Raw genomic sequence first — 16,827 nt, forward strand, 5'->3', positions numbered from 1 at the left:
TCAAACTTCACTTCAATTAAACTTACATCTCTTCAGCTCGGTGCTTTGTGACCACCTAGAGGGGTGGGATAGGGAGGGTGGGAGGGAGATGCAAGAGAGAGGAGATATGGGGATATGTGTGTATGTATAGCTGACTCACTTTGTTATAGAGCAGAAACTAGCACACCATTGTGAAGCAATTATGCTCCAATAAAGATGTTAAAAAAAATTTTGAGTTTCTACCATGTATAAAGCACTGAGGTAAGTATTGGATCCTTCTCAAACCTTATGAGAAGGTTGTGACCATTCTTAAGTTTCCTCAGTGTTTATTAACTTCATGTAGACAGTTATACATCCACTTTGTAAAACTGATGATATTCTTTATGAGTTGCATCCATATATAGCCCCTAATGCACTATGTACTGTTTATCATGTCAGTACACTATAAAAGAACCTGAAATTGGGAGACTGGGATTGACATATATACACTAATATGTATAAAATAGATAACTAATAAGAACCTGCTGTATAAAAAAATAAATTAAATTAAAAGAAAAAAAGAATCTGAAAAGTATCAAGATCTTGGCATGTCTCCTAGAAATAATATATGGTCAGAGGTTTTCTTTGGCAGGCAAAGTTATAAGCCACAACTAAATATTCCTTTGATATACCCTGTCCAAGGAGGATTCCACCACAACCACCAACAGCAAAATATGACAGAAAGAAAAATTTCTTTAAGAGACAAATGTAGAGCACCAGTATGGCACTGCTAACCTTAAAGAAGGGGCAAAACATGAACTTTCTTCAGTCCTATTCAGAGAATAAGATATGCTACAAAGATTTCATCATCAGCATGCAGCTTTTCATGTTAAATTGTAGTTTGGCATCATCTAGAGAACGCTCTGAGAGCCCACCTACCACACAGTGAAGAAGCAAGGCTTATCCTGTCACTGTTCCACTGGGCTCAACATGCCCAGAGCGAAGCTACTATTAAGATGTCTACTCAGGCAGCTCCCTTGTGGTGAATGGAACTGGAGAAGCCTGCAAGTAGGGTAGGAGAAGGAGCTGCCAAAGCACAGCTTTGGGTGATATATGTGAAGAAATGAGTTTAAATTGTTAGTATGTTGATAAAAATAGTTGCTACTTAATTTGAGCAAAGGTGTTAGCTATCTTGCATAAAGAAGCACAACCACAAAAATCACAAAGTTTCTACACTCATATACGCCTGCTACAGGTTTACTCTGGGGGTATGGGTAGTATACTGGATGTCAGATGAGGTACTAATGTTTTCAGCCATCTTCACACACCTGAAGAAGAACAGCGTCATAGCAGCATGCTTAAATTTTGAAACTCCTTCTAAAAGGATGTGAAAATACGATTGGTTTTATTTGGGTTTGTATTGTATCACTAACAAACAAGGAATTAATTATAGGAATGCTAATGCCAGTAGCTATTTTAATGAATTCATTTGTAATTCTAGTGTTTTCAAACATTTTTAAGGGGTCCTATGTCTTTAAAACACGTAACTTATTCATAAAAGATTAATTCATCTCTAAGATCAGGTATTTTTTTATTACAGTTTTACTAATGTGCTTTGGGACATTTACTATTTTTATACATTTCTTCCATGATTATTGGCCATTTTTCTATATATTGTGGCAAACCCAGAAATGAAGGCACATGTAAATATCCTGGCATCTTTAGGGGAAAGCTAAATCTCTTCCTAGGCAAAGTTAAAAGTGAATTAATCTTAATTACAAGTATCATGATGTACCACTCTAAAGAACTTGGTACTGGAAGGTGGAAATACTCATCCTGGATCTGTTTCTTCCCTCTTGTGTGGAAATGGACAAGTTGTTTTACTCCCACATAAAATTATGATCTTTAAAGTATCTTCAAGCTTTAGGATTCTCTGGTAGGATATTTCATAATATGAATTAATCTAGTTAAATTTCTATATAAGATTTATACTCAGTTTGTCAACATCTACAAAAAAGCCTGCTGGGATTTTCTGTGAGATTATGTTCAATTTATAGAAAAATCTGGGAAGAATTGGCATTTGAACATGCTATACGTCTACATTTATTTAGGTCTTCTTTAATTACTCTCAGGAATGTTTCATAATTTTCAGTGTTTAGTTCTTACCCATATTTTGTTAAATTTATCCATAAGTATTTCATGTCTTCTGATGTGGATGGTATTTTTAAATTTCATTTCCATATTGTTTGCTACCAGTAGAAATAGGCTTGATTTTTGTATATTGACCTTGTATCCTACAAGCTATTAGTTTTAGTAGCTTTTTTTGTACATGACTTAGAGTTATCTAAATAGATGATCATATCTTCTATAAATAAAAAGTTTTACTTCATTTTCAATCTGCACGTATTTTATTTATTTATTTTGCCTTATTATATTGGCTAGGACCTTTCTACAAAGTGGAATAGAAATGATGAGAGTTGACATCCTGGCTTTGTTTCTAATCTTAGGGAGAAAACATTTTTTACCATTAAATATGACATTAATCACATCTAGCACCTAAATCTTCATTACTAAATGTCATTCTCCAGTAAAAAGAACCAAGGTTATTTGGAGAAGTAGTTGATCCCACAGCTGGGATGGGGAAAATAAAAGAAGAGCCCAAGGAATTTTGTGGTACCAGAAAATTAAAAAACGAAGGTAGATGGAAAAAGGTGCATGTTTGTACGACACAGGAGCCAACCTTAAATAATTCCCAGTGGTGAAAGCTGGGACAATTTCAGTAGCAAAACAAATATTGTATATGACCAAAAAGATAAGATACATATCCATGAGTCTATACTGCAGAAATTAATGATTGAACAAATAGATAAAATATTGAGAACAGACATGTCTTCATTGTAGGTGAATTCCGGTTAATAAATGTAGAAGGAATCAGGGAAATAGAAAATTAGCATTAAAACACCAGAGTGTTTTACCATTACCGTTAAAACACCAGAGTAAAAACACCTGTATGCAAGGTTCACCAATGAATGTTAAAATTAGTGGGCAAAAGTTTAAGAAGGAGGATATTTGCATGGTGTCAACATATCTTTCCCCAAATACTTATTTACAAAGATTAAAAGAGTAATTTTACAGTAAAAAGCCCTGGCAAACACTGTCTTAAACCAAGTGATCAAGATTAATATCACCAGTAATAAGACACTGAAATCATTATAACCCATGATATGATGCCCTGAGAAGGCTGTATCACTTTTGTACTATATTCCCTCAAAATGCATAACCTCAGTATAATCATGAGAAAACCTAAGAAACCCTCAAAAGTATCAACTTCATGAAAGGCAAGGAATGATTGTGAAACTTTCACAGATTGGAAAAGACTAAGGTGACATGATGACTAAATTCAATGTGGGATTCTAGATTGGATCTTGGAATAGAAAAGGGCCATAAGTTTAAAAACTGGTGAAATGTAAATAAATTTGGTAGTTAATACTTTTGTACCAATTTAATTTCTTAGTTTTGATAACTGTACTATGGCTATATAAACTATTAGCATCAGGGGAAGGTGTGTAAAGGGTATATGGGAACTGTTTGTACTATTTTTCTAAGTCTTTTCTAAGCCTAAAATTATTTCAGTATAACAAGTTATAAAACTTTGATCTAAGTGTAGGGTTTTTTTTTTTTTTCTTGTGGTACGCGGGCTTCTCCCTGTTGTGGCCTCTCCCGTTGCGGAGCACAGGCTCCGTACGCACAGGCTCCGGATGTGCAGGCCCAACAGGCACGGCTCAGGGGCCCAGCCGCTCCACGGCATGCGGGATGCAGGATGCGGGATCCTCCCAGACCGGGGCACGAACCCGCATCCCCTGCATCGGTAGGCCGACTCTCAACCACTGCGCCACCAGGGAAGCCCTAAGTGTAGGGTTTTTAATACCTCCTTTATTGGGTTGAGGAAGTTCCTTCCATTCCTAGTATGGTAATAGTTTTTATCATGAATAAGTGTTGAATTTTATTAAAAGTTTTTTGCATCTATTGTAATGATCATATGGTTTTTCTCCTTTATATTCTGTTAAAATGGTGAATTGTATTGATTGTTTTTCTAATGTTAAATGAACCTTCTATTCCTGGGGAAAAATCTGCTTACTTATGATATCCTTATTATGTATTGCTAGATTTGATACAATGTGTTTTTTAAAGGATTCTTTGCATGCTTAAATCATGCATGATACTGAGGCGTCATCTACTTTTCTTAGAATGTCTTTGTATGGTTTTCATTTCAGGATCATGTTTACCTTTTTAAAATGAGGTGGGAAGTATGCCCTCCTCTTCACTTGTATGGAATTGTTTCTGTAGAATTTATATTAAATATTCCTTAAATCTTTGGTAGAATTTACCAGTAAAGCCCCTTGGGCCTAGAGTTTTCTCATTGTTGGGAGGTTTGTAACCATGAACTTAATTATTGAATAGTTAAGGGACTCTTCTGTTTATCTGTTTTTTCTTGATTGAGTTTTGGTATTTTATGGCTTTCAAGGAATTTGTCATCTAAGTTTGCTAATTTATTGGCTTAAAAATGTTTGCAATGGGGGCTTCCCTGGTGGCGCAGTGGTTGAGAGTCTGCCTGCCGATGCAGTCTGACTGCGGATTCGTGCCCCGGTCCGGGAAGATCCCACATGCCGCAGAGCGGCTGGGCCCGTGAGCCATGGCCGCTGAGCCTGCGCATCCGGAGCCTGTGCTCCGCAACGGGAGAGGCCACAGCAGTGAGAGGCCCGCATACCGCAAATAAATATAAATAAATTAATTAATTAAATGTTTGCAATATTCTCTTTATATCTTTACAGTGTTGGTTGTATATATAGTGATGACTTCTTTTATTCCTGATATTGGTATATTGTTTTTCTGTGTTCAAAGTCATTAATTCTCATCTTTATTATTTCTTTATTCTGCTTCTTTTGAGTTGATGTTGCTTTTCTTTATCTTCTTAGGAGGAAGCTAAGATTATTGGCTTGAGACCTTTCTCTTTTTCTAACATAAGCACTTAATGCTATGTTTCTATCTAAGGACAGTTAGCCATGCTTTGCGAGTTTTGATATGTTGTGTTTTCATTTCAAAATATTTTTAGTTCCTCTTGTGATTCCTTCTTAACTCAGGGATTATTCAGGAGAGTGTTGTTGACAATTTCCAAATATATAGATTTTTTAGACATCTTTGTTATTGATTCCTACTTATCCATGGTTGGAAAACATATTTCATATGATATTAATCCTTTAAAATTTATTCAGATTTGTTTTATGGTCGATAAAGTGGTTTATCTTGGTGTATGTTTCATACACACTTGAAAAAGATGTGTATTCTACTTACATTGTATAAAATATTCTACCAGTATCCATTTGGTCAAGATGATTGACAGTGTTATGTCTCCTACTGATTTTATGTCTACTTGTTCTATCAGTTATTGAAAAAGGATCATTGAAGTCTTTAGCTGTAATTGTGGATTTGCCTGTTTCTCTTTTTAGATCTGCTTCTTGAATTTTGAAGCTTCATTGTTAGCTGTATACATAGCAATTTAGGATTGCTATGTCTTCTTGGTGAATCTACCCCTTTTTCATTATGAATGTTCTTTTATATTCGTAGCATTAATCTTTGTTTTGAAATCTACTTTGTCTGACATTAATATAAGTTCTCCAGCTTTCTTTTGAATTTGTATATTTTTCCCATCTTGTTATTTTTAACCTGTATCATTATATTTAAGTGTATTTTCTCTTAGACATGATATAGTTGACTCTTGCTTTTTTTTTTGTTTTTTGGATTTTAATGTATGAGGATTTTATTTACAACGTTATTAACAACAACAACAAAGAAATTAAACATAGGTTACTGCAACTGATCCTGTGAGATTTAAGAAGTTCCATTTTAAATTGCCATCAAATTGTCCAAAGATATACAATGCTAAATCTGTGGTTTTCTTTATGAATGACAGTGCTCATATTTTAGGCAGTCCTTTTTTTTTTTTTTAATAAATTTATTTACTTTTGGCTGCCTTGGGTCTTCGTTGCTGCACGTGGACTTTCTCTAGTTGTGGTGAGCAGGGGCTACTCTTTGTTGCGGTGCGCAGGCTTCTCATTGCAGTGGCTTCTCTTGTTGCGGAGCACAGGCTCTAGGCTCACAGGCTTCAGTAATTATGGCTCGCGGGCTCTAGAGTGCAGGCTCAGTAGTTGTGGCACATGGCCTTTGTTGCTCCGAGGCATGTGGGATCTTCCCAGCCAGGGCTCAATCCCATATCCCCTGCATTGGTAGGTGGATTCTTAACCACTGTGCCACCAGGGAAGCCCTAGACAGTCTTTTAAACATATAAATACAAAAGAAATGAAATCACTCATTAAAAACTTTGTTAAATGAAGGGTATTTTAAATTTACATTTATGTTGTCCTTGTAATAATACATGCCCGGAGAAAATCAGGAGCTTGAAGGGCAATTACACTTCCTACCTGAGTGGACAGTTAGAACAATCGATCATTTCCAGTTTATCATGAACTACTCTGAACTTACTATGAGATGTAGCCAAAGTCAGAATATAGGAGTTAGGGAGAATATTCCTTTTTTGGAGGCAAGTAAGCCCACCAGAATCAGCATGGAAAATAAGCATCCTATTGAAGAATTCTAGGTGGAAAAATTAATGTAGTCAATTTCAACCATGCTGAGCTGGCTTAATTTTTTCATTGACTTGTATGATGTCATTCTTCTAAATCAAGTGTGTTTAAGTTCTTTTAGATCATCCACATCTTCCCCCAAAAAGGTTTTCATCAATAGGAACAGCATCGATGGCTCCATTTTTCTGTCCCTTCCCTTCATTGTCTTCTTCCAGATCACTTCTTTTGCCATTTTTAGCCCTACCTCTGTAAGCTTTGCTTAATTTGTTTTATCTCTTTCTGAAGTATGTGTGCTGAAATCTTTCAAGACTGGCTACAGTAATACCTGTTTCATCTACATCGCTCATTGAATCATCAGCCTCATCTCCACCTGTTCCCTGGGTGTAACAGGTATCGTCTGCTTCCTCCTCATTATCATCAGCTCAGGATGAAATTCAAACATCTCACAACTACTGAAAACTAGTGCCTACCCCGCTTTGAAGTCTGCTTTCCTTCTTTGCATTTCTTGATTAACTTTATCAATCTCTTCTTGTTTTTTCCTTGCATATAAGAAAAGGTTCTGGAGTTATTTTGGCAGCATTTGGACCTAGGGCAGAACACTTTTTCAATTAGATCTTCTAATGAAATTCTCTGTTCTTTCTCTACTTTCTTTTTATAAAAGATAAAAATATACAATACAATATAAATACAATACAATACAAATCCAGGAGGAAGTGCATCATGATACATGCAAATATCTCCCCCTCCATGGCATATCCAAAGCCAGCCATATTTGTTGTTTTCAGTAGCTTCAAAGAAATGTCTGCACACTAACAGTTTTGGAGTTTTTCTTTTCTGCCTCACTGTGCTTGTTACTCACTTCTTCCAGTTTTTCTCTCATCCCTATTAACTGTAGTATACTTTTCAAGTTCTTCACTGCTTGCATCACATTTTCTCACCACAGTCAAGTCATGAGAGAACTTATACTTATCTCCTTTAGTGCTCTGCCCATGCACGTACCACAGATTTAGGATCTGCACCTTTACTTAGTTTTTGAGCAGCAACTACAGGTTTGAATAGCTCATTTAGCTCTTGCAATTCTTACTTCTTGTCATCTTTCTTCAGTTTCTCTTTGGCTTCCCTTTATGCTACCTGATGTGGATTTTGTTGACCAAATTAAACTTGATGAGTGACAGCCTTGATAAACTTTTGTTGCTTTGCTCCTTTCTTGTTCTTTAGACCAAAAGCTTTGTCTCCAATAATCTTCTTTTTCTACTCCACTTTTTTGCTTCCCCCAGCCTGAGCAGGTTTCTTGGTTGGGGGCAGGGGGCATTGTGGAGACAGTTGACACCAGCCAGACTTCAGCACAGTTGTATACCATCAGAGGATCTGGACCCATGGCAGGAAGAGGAAGATGAACACAAAACCACCTTAGTCGCTAAAGCATACCTTGATTTTTTCTTATTCATTAGATAATATATGACTTTTAATGGAATGTGCAGCCCATTTTTATTTAATTCAATTATCGACATAGTTGGGTTGAAATCTGCCATCTTGTAGTTTGTTTTTATTTGTTTCTTTATCTGCCTTCTTTTGGATTTATTGACTATTTTTATGATTCCATTTTATCTGAGCTATTGTGTCATTAGCTATACTCCTTTGTTTTCTTCTCTTGAGATTGTTTTAGAGTTTTCCGTATATATGCTTAACTTATCACACTGTACCTTCAGTTAATATTATAAACATATCACTTTCAATAGCATATTTCTGTTTCCCCTTCCATTCTTTATGCTATCATTTTCATGTATTTTACTTTCATATGTTATAAACATCACAATACATCATAAATTCTCTTTAGCTTTAGACAATTATGTTTTAATGTGCTGAATAATGCTTTATATTTACAACTAGTAGCACTCACCATTCCTTTATGTAGATCCATGCTTCCATCTGGTATCGTTTTTTGTTTTCTTTTGTTTTTTTCTTCTTCATTGTTTTTCTTTAGCCTTTACTCTAAAGCTCATTTAGCTCCATGTCTAAGACATGATCCCCCTAATTTGGAAATATTTATGGAAAAAAGAATGCATTTGAAGGAAATATAGGCTTGGAATTGATGGGAATGTGACATTTCAGAGGGGAGACCAATGTAAGAAGAAATAAAGTCGTTATGATTGAAGTGCATGAAATAATTCTGAAGCTGGAAAGAACCAGCAGTTTATGGTAGATGCAAAAAATGGAGAAGTGAGCCTGTTAATTTGGTATTGTTTCTTGAAAATTTAGCTCATGTTTGATTGATCCACCTACTTACCAGAATTATAAATCCTGAAGTAGGGGAATGACATAAGATGATTGGACCTTTTCAAGTTTGTTGGTATAGACTTTTAGGCAGAAGAGTTTGGAAAAGAGAATCTCATTTAGAGACTGCTGCAATGATACAAGTGTTAAGCGGTAGAGTCCAATGAAACAGAATAAAGACAATGAGGAAGGAAAAGGAAATTCCGTAAATTCTATAGATATTTTAAAGAAGTAAGAATTAGTAATCTAGTCTGACAATCCTGGGGAAATGGGGGAGGATTATTGCTGGTTTTGGTAATAATTTAATTTTAAATGGAATTATCTCAGAGCTAGAAATACAGCACTAACATTTGGAAATGAGAGCAAGAATCAATAAGGAAATTCAATTAAAGTTGTGGGAATGGATTTCCTCTACAAAAAGGAGAGGAATGAGAAAATAAATGGGAAAGGGGAGGAGATTTAGGGAGAGAGACACAGGGGGAGGGAAGGTATGAGAACACTGAGAGCTATGACTGAGTATTAAAAAATATCTGTGGTCAGGAATGGGAGTTGGTTTGAGGACACATTTTTGTAAGGTGTGTCAAGGTCCTTTGTGAAGTATTATTTAAAAAGTTGCAGTGGCACTTTTCTGACTGAATCACGGCTCTCTATTTTCTGGTTGAAAAACTCAGCATGAGAAGTTTGGTGGTTGATGGCAGTCATGCCAATGTTAGTGATTGTTATTGTTTTCATAAGTAAAGCAAGGTTAGACAAGTATAACATGAACACTAACAGAGAAGAGAGAGAAGCTAAAAAGATGCTTCTAGGTAGCTTCATGTTGATATTCTTCTTATCCTACTCAAATGGTGGTTCAGTCTAAAACTTCAGGTCAAAGAAAGATGAGCCACAAATATCTACCAAATGTTCTGACAGTTTAACTTTAAAATTACTCTCTTCTGTTGATTGTGAGGCATTGCACTGAGGATATAAAAGAACACAGACAGCTGTCAAAACCAACGTTAGTTGTGATATGAAATGCAAATGGTTTAAGCTGTAAAAGCCCTCAAGTAGGTTAAAAACAAAATATAACTAGATGTTCTGTACAAGAATCTCACCTAAAACAATATTACACAGAAAAGTGGAAAAAATGAGGATGAATAGAAGTTTAACAGTCAAATGTCACAAAAAGTAAACAGAGACAATTATAATTTTGAGCTAAGTAGATTTCAACACATAAATATTAAACGGGAGAAGTCAATTTTGGCATAATGAACAATAGCATGATCTCCAACATAAAAAGTAAAATTTTTGCACCAAATAGCATTTATGTGCACAAAACACTATTAGAAATGCCAGAAGCCCTGATAGAAATGCAGTTTCTTTCTTAATGTGGCAGATGTTCATCAACTTTTTGATCTTTTGAAAGAGCCAGCTTGTGATTTTGGTGATTTTCTCTATCAGTTTTCAATTTTCAAATTTATGGATTTATGCTCTCATCTTTATTTATTTTCTTCTCCTTATTTCAGATTTTATTTGCTCTTCTATTTCTGGTTTCCTAAACTGGAAGTGTAGATCATTGCTTTTAGATCTTTCTTTTCAAATGTATGATTCAATGCTATATGTTTTCCTATATATACTGTTTTTACTGCATCCCACAAATTTTGATAAGTTGTATTTTCTTTTTTTTTTCTTTTGCTGTATGTTGTGGCCTCTCCTGTTGCGGGGCACAGGCTCCAGACACGCAGGCTCAGCGGCCATGGCTCACGGGCCTAGCTGCTCCGCGGCATGTGGGATCTTCCTGGACTGGGGCACGAACCCGTGTCCCCTGCATTGGGAGGCGGACTCTCAACCACTGCGCCACCAGGGAAACCCATATTTTCATTTTTATTTGGTTTAAAATATATTTAAATTTTTCTTAAGACATCTTATTTGACCTATATGCTATTTAGAACTATATTGTTTAATCTCTAAGTATTTGGAATTTTTCCAGATATCTTTAACTTATTGATTGCCAATTTAATTCTATTGTGGTTTGAGAGCATACCTTTGTATGATTTCTGTTCTTTTAAATTTTTTAAGGTGTGTTTTATGGCCTAGAATATGGTTTGTCTTGGTGAATGTTCTGTGAGCTTAAGAAGAATGTGTATTGCTACTGTTGTTGGAGAAGGTAGTCTATAAATATCAATTAGATCCAGTTGGCTGATGGTGCTTTTCAGTCCTTACTAATTTTCTGCCTGCTGGATCTGTCAATTACTGATAAAGGGATGTTAAATTCTCCAACTGTAATAATGAATTAATCTATTTCTCCTTGAGGTTCTATCAGTTTTTGTCCATTGTATTTTGAAACTCTCTTGTTACATGCGTACACATTAAGCATTGTTACGTCTTTTTGGAGAATTAACCCCTTTATCATTATGTAATGTCTTTTTTTTTTTTTTTTTTTTTTTTTGTGGTACGCGGGCCTCTCACTGCTGTGGCCTCTCCCGTTGTGGAGCACAGGCTCCGGACGCGCAGGCCCAACGGCCATGGCCCACGGGCCCAGCCGCTCCGCGGCACGTGGGATCTTCGCGGACCGGGGCACGAACCCATGTCCCCTGCATCGGCGGGCGGACCCCTAACCACTGCGCCACCAGGGAAGCCCTGTAATGTCTCTTTTAATCTGTGATAATTTTCATTACTCTGAAGTCGGCTGTGTCTGAAATTAATATAGCTACTCCAGCTTTCTTTTGATAAGTGTTACCATGGTTTCCCTTACTTATTTTTTAACCTGCAATTAATGCAATCTTAGATCACATTAGGTTTTTTTTAATCAAAGTACAGTTGATTTACAATATCCTGTTAGCTTCAGGTGTACAGCCCAGCAATTTATTTATACATATGTATATTTTTTTTGTCTTCAGATACTCTTCCCTTATAGGTTATTACAAAGTATTGAGTATAGTTCCCTGTGCTATACAGTAGATTCTTGTTGGTTATCTATTTTATATACAGTAGTGTTAATGCCAACCTCATAATTTATCTCTCCCCCCACCCCCTTTTCCCTTTGGTAACCATAAGTTTGTTTTCTATGTCTGTGAGTGTCTTTCTGTTTTGGAAATACCAGTTTTGGAGATAAGTTCATTTGTAACTTTTTTTTTTTTAGGTTCCACATATAAGCGATATCATATGATATTTATCTTTCACTGTCTGGCTTGCGTTACTTCACTTAGTATGATAATCTCTAGGTCCATCTATATTGCTGCAAATGGCATTATTTCATTCTTTTTTATGGCTGAACAATATTCCATTGTATATGTATACACCACATCTTCTTTATCCATTCATCTGTCGATGGACGTTCAGGTTGCTTTCATGTCTTGTCTATTGTGAATAGTGATGCTATGAACCTCATGTATCTTTTTGAATTATGACTTTCTCTGGATATATGCCTGGGAGTGGGATTGCAGGATCATATGGTAGCTCTATTTTTAGTTTTTTAAGAAGCCTCCATACTGTTCTCCATAGTGGCTGTACCAATTTACATTCCTGCCAACAGTGAAGAAGGGTTCCTTTTTTTCCACACCCTCTCCAGCATTTATTATTTGTAGACTTTTTGATGCTGGCCATTTTGAGCAGTGTGAGGTGGTACCTCATTGTAGTTTTGATTTGCATTTCTCTAATGATTAGTGATGTTGAGCATCTTTTCATGTGCCTTTTGGCCATCTGTATGTCTTCTTTGGACAGCTACATGTAAAAGAATTAAATTAGAACATTCTCTAACACCATACACAAAAATAAACTCAAACTGGATTAAAGGCCTAAATGTAAGACCAGATACTATAAAAATCCTAGAGGAAAACATAGGCAGCACACTGTTTGAGCAATATGCTTTTGGATTAATCTCCTAGAGTAATGGAAAAAATAATAATAAACAAATGGGACCTAATTAAACTTAAAAGGTTTTGCACAGCAAAGGATACCATACACAAAACGAAAAGGCAACCTGCAAAATGGGAGAAAATATTTGCAAATGATATGACTGGCAAGGGATTAATCTCCAAAATGTACAAACGGCTCATGTAGTTCAATATCAAAAAACAAACAACCCCATCAAAAAATGGGCAGAAGATTTAAATAGGTATCCCCTCACTTTTAATCTCTTTGTGTCTTTATATTTAAAGTGGATTTCTTATAGATAACATATGGTTGGGTCTTGTTTTTTTATTCTCTCTGATGGTCTTTGTCTTTTAGTTGTTTTTAGACATTGACATTTAAAGTGATATTGACATAGTTGAATTAATATCTGTTCATTGAATTAATAGTTGAATTTATTTTCTATTCATTATCCTGTTCTTTGTATCTTCTTTTCTTTTCCACTTTTTACTTTTTTTCTGACTTGCCTGGTTTTAAGGGAGCGTTTTCTAAGACTGCATTTTTCCTTCTCTCTTAACATATCCTTTACACTTCTTTTAAATTTTTTTAGTGCTTGACCTTAGAGTTTGCAGTCTATATTTATAACTAATTCTAGGCCTTTTTCAAATAATACTATACCACTTCATGGATAGCATAAGTTACTTATAATATTGCTGTCATTAATGTCATTTGTCCATAACCTGGAATTATTGTATATATTGTTGCATTACTATTTTGAACAAACTTTTTTTTTTTGGCTGCGTTATGCAGCTGCAGGCTCTTAGTTCCCTGACCAGGGATCGAACGCGTGCTCCCTGCATTGGGAGCATGGAGTCTTAACCAATGGACCACCAGGGAAGTCCCATAACAAACTTTTTTTTTTTTCTATTGGAGTATGGTTGCTTTACAATATTGTGTTAGTTTATACTTTACAGCAAAGTGAATCAGCTATATGTATACATATATCCCCTCTTTTTTGGATTTCCTTCTCATTTAGGTCACCACAGAGCATTGAGTAGAGTTCCCTGTGCTATTCAGTAGGTTCTCATTAGTTATCTATTTTATACATAGTATCAATAGTGTATATATGCCAATCCCAATCTCCCAATTTGTCCAACCCTCCCTTTCCCCCTTGGTATCTATACGTTTTTTCTGTACGTCTGTGTCTCTATTTCTGCTTTGTAAATAAGATCATCTATACCAATTTTTTCAGATTCCACATATATGCATTAATATACAATATTTGTTTTTCTCTTTCTGACTTACTTCACTCTGTACGACAGTCTCTAGGTCCATTCATGTCTCTACAAATGACCCAATTTCGTTCCATTTTATGGCCGAGTAATATTCCATTGTATATATGTACCACATCTTCTTTATCCATTCCTCTGTTAATGGACATTTAGGTTGCTTCCACGTCCTGGCTGTTATAAATAGTACTGCAGAGAACCTTGGGATGCATGTGTCTTTTTGAATTGTGGTTTTCTCAGGATATATGCCCAATAGTGGGATCACTAGGTCATATGGTAATTCTATTTTTAGTTTTTTAAGAACCTCCATACTGTTCTTCATAATGGCTGTATCAATTTACATTCCCACCAACAATGCATGAGGGTTTCCTTATCTCCACACCCTCTCCAGCATTTATTGTTTGTAGATTTTTTGATAATGGCCATTCTGACTGATGTGAGGTGATACCTCATTTTAATTTTGATTTGCATTTCTCTAATAATTAATGTTGAGCATATTTTCATGTGTTTGTTGGCCATCCGTATGTCTTCTTTGGAGAAATGTCTATTTAGGTCTTCCATCCATTTTTTGATTGGGTTGTTTGTTTTTTTGATATTGAGCTGTTTATATATTTTGGAGATTAATCCCTTGTTGGTTGCTTCGCCAGCTATATGTAAAAGAATGAAATTAGAGCACTCCCTAATACCATACACAAAAATAAACTCAAAATGAACAAACTTTTGTCTAATTATTTTAATTAAGAATATGGAAAAAAATATTTAATCTTCGTGTATTCCTTCTTTAATACACTTCTTTATGTAAATCTAAGTTTCTGATCTATATCATTTGCCTTCTTTTTGATGAATTTCTTTAAACAGTTTTTGCAAGGTAGGTCTCCTGGTGACAAATTGCCTCAGTTTTTTGTCTGGGAAAGTCTTTATTTTTCCTTATTTTTGAAGGATAATTTTGCTCTATACAGAATTCTAGGTTGATGCTTTTGTCTTTCAACACTACATATTTCACTCCATTTTTTCATTGCTTGCAAGGTTACTGAAGAGAAACTCAATGTAATTCTTAACTTTCACCTTTATAGATAAAGTTTTTTGCTGTGTGTGTGCGCGTGTGCATGTGCACTCACCCACTTCTGCCTTCTCTCAAGATTTTATCTTTGTCTTTGATTTTCTTCAGTTTAAATGGCTATACCTATGGCTAAGTGTAGATTTGGGGGTACTTGTCTTGACTGATATTCTCTGAACTTCCAGGACCTGTAGTATGGTGCATAGCAGTAATTTTGGAATACTGTTATTGCTTCAAATATTTCTTTTGTTCCATTCTCTCTCTCTTCTTCTTATATTCCCATTACACGTACATTACATCTTATATAATTGTCTCACAATTTTTGGATATTCTGTTCTTTTTTATTCTTTTTTCTCTTTGCATTTCAATTTTGAAAGTTTCTATTAACATTTCTTCAAGCTCACTGATTCTGTCCTTGGCTGTGTTCTGATTGGTGAGGCTATCAAAAGTGTTCTTAATTTCTGTGATGGTGTTTTTGATTGCTAGCATTTCCTTTGATGCTTTCTTAGAGATTCCATTTATCTACTTATATTATCCATCTGTTCTTGCATATAGTCAACTTTTTCTACTAAAGCCTTTAATATATTGATCATAGCTGCTTCAAATTCCTAGTCTCATAATTTCAACATCTCTCTCTGCCATATTTGAGGCCTTCTCTGTATCTTGAAAATATATTTTTAATCTTTTAATATGTCTTATAATTTTTTGTTGAAAGTCAGACATTAGGTACTGAGTAAAAGAAACCAAGGAAACTGAGCTAAATAGGTCTTTAGTGGAGGGTTTATGTGTATGTCACTAGTTTATTGGGTTTGAATGTACTTAATACTTTTGGTACCTTTCTTTTTTTTAGGAGGTAGTCTACATAGATGATCATGTCATCCATTTCCAACTTGTATGCCTTTTATTTCTTCTTTTTCTTACCTTATTGCATTGACTAGGATCTCCAGAACAATGTTGTATAGAGATGGTGAGAACAGACATTTAATTATTACTAATTTGGGGGAGATAGAATTTGCATTTCCCCTTCTGATTATGATATTAGCTGTAGGTTTTTTTATGCATGCCATCTCTCAGCTTGACAAAATTATCTGCTGTTTCTATTTCATGAACATTTTTATTATGAATAAATGCTGGATTTCATCGAATGCTTTTTTTCTGCATTCATTGAGATAACTATATGATGTTTCTACCTTAGTTTATTAATACATTGACTCACATTGATTGATTTTCACTTGCATGCCTAGGATAAACCTCTAAACAATCATGGTATGTTATCTTTTTTATATATTGCTAGATTGTTTCAGTATTTTGTTAAGAATTTTGCATTTATAGTCATAGGAAATATTGGACTATATTTTTCTTTTCATGTACTATCTGGTTTTAGAATCAGGATAATGCTGAACACCAAAAATAAGTGGTGTTCCCTCTTCTATTTTATGGAAAAGTTTGCATAGAATTGCCCTTATTTCTTCTTTAAATGTTGACAGAATGTCCTGTGAAGCCATCTGAGCCTAGAGTAAAGAAATTCAATTTATTTAGTGGATATACGGTACCTCTTATTATCTGTTTCTTTTCAGTGAGGTTTTATAGTTTATCTGTGTTTCAAGGTATTTAAAAAATTTTGTCTAATTGTTGAATTCACTGGCATTAAGTTGATGCATTATTTTCTTTATTTTTTTCTATTCCTTTTACCTTGTTTTATAAGCTCTTCCTTTTAGCCAATTACGTTGAAAACTTACTAGATTTGAAACCTTTCTTTTATAATATGAGCTTGTAG

At 35.0% G+C, this 16,827-nt stretch overlaps 1 protein-coding gene and 1 pseudogene across 4 annotated transcripts in view; one reads left to right on the forward strand and one right to left on the reverse strand.

The window, feature by feature from the left end:
- Window positions 1-16,827, forward strand: part of AKT3 (AKT serine/threonine kinase 3) — a 395,398-nt gene that overhangs the window by 316,641 nt on the left and 61,930 nt on the right. The gene's annotated exons all lie outside the window — the stretch shown is intronic.
- Window positions 6,684-8,520, reverse strand: LOC132593584 (zinc finger CCCH domain-containing protein 15 pseudogene; annotated as a pseudogene).

Source organism: Globicephala melas, chromosome 1, assembly GCF_963455315.2.
Source record: "Globicephala melas chromosome 1, mGloMel1.2, whole genome shotgun sequence".
Lineage (NCBI taxonomy): Eukaryota > Metazoa > Chordata > Mammalia > Artiodactyla > Delphinidae > Globicephala > Globicephala melas.